Source organism: Aegilops tauschii, chromosome 6 (assembly GCF_002575655.3).
Source record: "Aegilops tauschii subsp. strangulata cultivar AL8/78 chromosome 6, Aet v6.0, whole genome shotgun sequence".
Classification (NCBI taxonomy): domain Eukaryota; kingdom Viridiplantae; phylum Streptophyta; class Magnoliopsida; order Poales; family Poaceae; genus Aegilops; species Aegilops tauschii.
The window spans coordinates 51,706,672-51,712,671 of record NC_053040.3 but is presented as its reverse complement, the minus strand read 5'-3'; positions in this window follow the sequence as shown (position 1 = coordinate 51,712,671).

Sequence of the window (6,000 nt, the reverse complement as noted above, 5' to 3'; positions counted from 1 at the left end):
CGGGAGGGGCAGAAACATACGCCTTCCATTGGTTTGGTCGAAGTTAAACCATCAACCGTCTATGCAGGAGCCGATCTCTTCATTGCGGCTACCCAAGCTACACAAGTTTATTATCTGCCTTACCCATGCCAGAAAGAGTACCTAAAGGGTTGGAAAGTTGTGTTCAAGGTGTCGCCACATGGTAAGCTACCGGACCCGAATGAAGATGATTACTACAACATTAACCCCATGACATATGAGGGAGTGTTCTATCAAGAGCAATCTGATGATTATGTGGTTAGAAATGATGATGCTAGACCATTCGGTGATCATGATGTGGATCCAAACGACGACGATGCACGGAATGATGGTGAGACCATTGTGAATGAAAATGACATACTTATGCTAGAAAGGTTAAACGAAGACGCTGACGACGAGGAAGAGCCTCCACCTCCGTCAGACAACGAAGATGATATGATTGATAGTGATAATGAGACCGACCGAGAAAGAGGTTACAACAGTGATGATTCGTATCGGTTCTAGCAGATGTATGTTTCAAGTCTTTTTTCTATGGTTTAGGAATATGCCTTTTTATGATTTTTTTATTAATGTGTTTATTATTCCTTATTATTATGACTTCTCCTTAATTTTATTAATGTACTAATTGTTTATTCTCTTTTCAATGCAGGTTCGTGGAACATGGGCAAGGGGAAGGCCGACGGCGTGGGTTTCCTATGCAAGGTCGTCGACATGCCTAGTCGGAGTGGTCGAGCACGTAATCCTCCCTCCCGACTACTTGACGATGACTCCTCACAGGGAGGTCGAGGGAAAGGTGCCCCTAGAGGAGGAGGGGGCGGGGGGAGAGCCCCTAGAGGGCGAGGGGTGGGGGAGCCACTATAGGGGGTCACGGCCAGAAAGAGCGCACCCTCACTGACTTAGGGGTGTTGTCTTCGGGGCCCTCCTCTAGTGAGGTACCCTCTGACGAGGAGGAGGAGGAGGACGAGGAGGAGGAGGATGTTCGGGATGGGGCCGAGGAGGAGGTTGGGGAGGGGGACGAGGAGGAGGAGGAGGCATGCGAGGAGCAGGAGGCAGGCGAGGAGGAGGGTGGTGGCGGGGATGATGGTGGTGGCGGGGAGGGGGTTGGCAACAAGGGGTGTCTGCGTGGTAACGCAAAGCTACCAAAGCATATTACTGCTACCGAGGAGCAGAAGTGGCTCATTGAGCCCACGGGGAAAGAGTAAGTTCCACTTTATAATAATTTCATTCTTTTGCTTGTCACATGCTTATATTTTTCTTTATTTTGCTTGTCACATGCTAATATTTCATTCTTTTGCAGCAACTGGATATATCCTAAAGGGGCCATATTCCCAACGGCCTCATCACCGTCTTGCTAAAGGTACACTGGTCGGGGCTGTACTGTCCGGATCCAGTCAGGCACCCGGACCGTCGGGTTTTGGCCACGAGCTGTGACCACTGGGAAGTGGCCCCCCACGCGGACCATGAGACCCATGCCAAGGCCGTGATCACTAATTTTTGGGTGAGTTCTCTTCAGAAGCACAAGTCCATTCTGGTTTCATGAATGATTTAACTCACGGCTTCTTCCATTCTGGTTTCATGAATGATTGTAGAAATAATATCGAGTTCTTCCGGAGCACAAGGTCACTGCCAACCAGATCGTGCTGCGCCAAGCCAAGAAGAAGGCCCGCCAGATGCAGTACGAGGTGCGCTGGGTGGCCATCTCGACATACTATCACGACACTCTTGGTGTGAAGATGACCAAGGAAGAAGCACGGAGGATGGGCATTACCTTGGAGAGGCACGAGTACTTGGCGGTAAGTATAAAAGATTTTTCATTCCGATGTTTGTTGTACATTTCATCGTTTCGTGTTGACATGCCATTATGCTTTCATTATGGAGGTGTGTCCAAATTGGTGTTATGGAAAAGATGAGTCCTGGGCGGCATTGGTGGATCTGTGGTGTGATAAGGATGGAGCCTGGGCGGCTACGAGCATAAAAACAAGGATAACCGAGGGAAGGAGGGAGTACATGCTCAGGGAAACCGAAACCACTTTCTCCACAAGACACTTCATGTATGACTAACCTCATTAAACATTCTTCTTCTTCTATTTACCATCACTTTCTTATGTATGACTAACCTCTATTTGGTGGTGCAGGAGGAGAAACTGAAGCGGCCGCTCTCACACATGGAGGCGTGGGAGATCACCCATATGCGGAGGAAGCCCAAGCCTGGCGAGGCCAAGTACTACGGCAAGACCGCGGAGAAGAAGAAGGCCTACTCCGAGGGGTATCTGAGGTTACATCCTGGCACACCTGACCCCATTCCGGCGGATCTGGAAGAGAGGGTGGTGGTGGGCATGGGGCCCAAGGAGCACGGTCGGGGGGCGCTTCTGGATGCTGTGATCACTCCTTCTATCTCCTACACACAGCTCCAAGCTACCGACCCAAGCCTGAGCCAGCGCACGAGCACGCCCATGACCAGTGCGCAGTCACACTCCTACTTTGTTGAGCGGAACTCTGTAAGTATTTTCCCTCTTATCTTCATTGCTCACTTTATTTTCTACATTGAGATGTTTTATGAGTTCTATCATGTCATACTGTAGGCCTACATGGAGTACACACGCCAGGAGACCATGGCGTGGCACGCGAGCCTTTTAGCATTTCATGAGCACAACTCTCGAATGATGGCGGTTAGTTTGGCCCCTTTCATTTCACTTCTATATTTGCACTTGCATTTCTTCTGACATTCTTGTTTGCTTGGTCAATTAACATGCAGCACGTTGTTGAGTGCATGGCGGTCAGCAGGGTTCCTCAATTGCAACCAGCACCATCTCCTCCACCACAACCAGTGCTGCTTACCTTTGAGGAGTTTATGGCATAGAACCCTGGCCCCTCGCCGGTTAGTACATCCCCAAACTATTCACCCAAAGCATATTGTTTATTCAACACAATCATATATCCCCGTAACATGTATTTTCAACATCCAGGGAACCGATGGATCTACCGTTGGTGGTGGTGCTGGTCTTGGCACCACTCCCGAGTCACGGACCACTCTGATCCATGGAGGCGGAGGCGGTGGCGGTGGCGGCCTTGGCAGTAGCGCTGCCGCTAGCAGTGACGACATGGGTTTTGGCGGACTTGGCGGTGACGACCTTGGCGGTGCTCGACGTCCTGGCGCTTAAGCCTTTGGGTGACTTGTGGCGGTCTTGGTGGTGATGATACACTTGTGGTCTTTATGTTATTGTTATGCTATTGTTGTTTGTGAGATGCTTATGCTTTGCGATGATCCTTATGTTGTGTGATGATGCATATATTGTTGTGATGGTGCTGGATGATACTTAGATGTGATCTGTTTGTCTATTTGCATCTTCCATATCTGTTGTATATTTTGAATTGAATTGAACTGAAAACAAACAAAAAAGGAAAAAAATCAGACACAAACTATGTCGACGGCCTTGCCGTCGGCATAGGGCTGGCGTGAGCTACCAGTAGCCGCCACGTGGCCGTCGGCATAGGTGCCATGTGGCGGTACTGGTAGCTCCTGGGGCAGGGGTATGCCAACGGCTAAGCCGTCGGCGTAGTTTAAAACTATGCCGACGGCCTGCCCGGCGGCATAGCCCTGCTTCAGGAGCTACAAGTAGCCGACACATAGCACCTATGCTGACGACTAGGCCATCGGCATAGCTCTGCTCCAGGAGCAACCCGGAGGCGCCACATGGCAAACCTATGCCGACGGCCTAGCCGTCGGCATAGGTTTGCCACGTGGCGCCTCCTGGTTGGGCAGCATTTTATGGCGGCGCCGACAGCCACCGTTAGGCTAGGAACGTTGCCGACGGCCGAGGCCGTCGGCATAGATGTACGGACGCCGTCGAGATACCATCTATGCCGACGACCTCCGGGAGTACGCCGACGCATATGTTGTCGACAGCCCTATGCCGACGGGGGCCGTCGGCATAGGCCTATCCCGACGGGAATCAGGGCTATGCCGACGGCCTGGGCCGTCGGCATAGGGGTCGATTGCGGTAGTGAAGGATGAACAGGGCGCTACGCACAACCGATGCGTCCATGTAGGCTATGAATAGTGTTGAGGTAGTGCGCGAGCGAGCGGAAAAAGCAGCGGGCAGCGAGAGGAAAAAGCTCCCAGGCGTGCGGGCACGGCGACGACCCCATGGCGGGCGGACGGGTCAGAGCGGTCCCCCGCATTCCTCCTTCCCCGCTCGACGCTCTCTACACCTAGCGCAGCCGCCGCCTCCCTCCGCTCTTCCCATCTCGCCAAAGCCAACGCACCCAGAGTCCTTCCCGCCGCCCCGAGTAGCCCCCATCCCTGCCCGCGCCAGAGTTCGAGTAGCCCCCATATCTGCCCCCGCCGGAGTTCGAGTAGCCCCCATCTCTGCCTGTCACGACCGGTTTTTCAATAAAATAATTATTGAGAGACCAATCCCTTTTATGGACCAGTAAGGAAGAATTCCTTCTCACTGGTAGACAATATCTTGGTCACAGAAGAAAAATACCAGGAGTACTGAATATAATACAAGGTTGAGCGGAGACTGCCCAACAATTTATTACATGCACGCCGATAACACAAGACGGCGGATGGGGTGGCATAACTACTAACTCACGATAATAACGGAGGCGGAAATATCACCGCGAAGCGAGTGATATGACTCATGAAGACTACAGCTCTTCGAGCGTCGGAGTGAGGCTCGAGGAGACTTATCACGGGTGGCGGAAGCGTATATAATACAAGTGACCAATATCCGGGATCGCACAGGACTGACTGGGACTCCTCTAGGCGTCGGACGCACTATCAAACTCTTCATCCAAGAGATCGCCTTCGTCAACATCTGGCCAAAACAACAAGCCAGGTGAGTACTATGAAAGTACTTGCAAGACAGTCCGGACATAAGATATAACAAATGTAAACATGGAGCATATGTACAGATTAACCAGTGCGTTCAGGCATAGAGATAATAAATACTGGGTGCCAAACGAGGGTCTGAATGACTCCTCGAGAGGAAACTGCAAGAATAGTAATACTGGTGCCAAACGAGGGTCTGAATGACTCCTCGAGAGGAAACTGCAAGAATAATAGTACTGGTGCCAAACGAGGGTCTGAATGACTCCTCGAGAGGAAACTGCAAGAATAGTAATACTGGTGCCAAACGAGGGTCTGAATGACTCCTCGAGAGGAAACTGCAAGAATAATAATGCCGCAGTCGGGCGTCGGGGCGACACCACATAAAGGGCTTATAACAGAAAATAAAGGCAATGCGTGCCACAGTCGGACGTCTGAGCGACATCACATAAAGGGCTTATATTTAAAGTAAGAAACAAAAACACGCCACAGTCGGACGTCTGAGCGACATCACATAAAGGGCTTATATTGTAGCTCAATAATTCAGTAGCTCGGGATTTATAAATTATTACAAGTACGAGACAAATATAAGGTTAGTCCATCCACAGTAATAATAATTAAATTGGGTTCACCACTTGAGCTTGTTCACCGGGGGACAAGTTTTCCACGCGGATAGATAGGGATATACTGACTTCACTACTTGATCATGGATACGATGACTTGGAAGAATTTGACTCTGCAGAGTTTGTACTTAACCACAGCCAACGGATTTCAGTAGTCACAGGGACTAGTTCCGTTTACGGTGTTTTAGAAGAAACACGTCTAACCAGTACACACCCTTTCAATCTTCCGAAGCCAGGGATCACCCTCGGCAACGTTCAAGAAAAACCTTGAGACGGGGAGGCTACAACCTCGCGTAGCATGGGATCAAATTTCTATACGCGCGCTCTAAGGGGGTGCCCCCCCTCTCGGTCCCAACCGGAAACACCCATGCCCCCTGACCGGATGACTGTCTTTAATCCTGGGCCAAGGTACCATCATCCCGGCCCCTCTGTTTGGTGTGTACACGGAAATAGGTTACCAACTTACTAAACCGCATCCTGGCAAAAGAAACATGTGGTAGCACGGAAGGGAGAAGAACGATAACG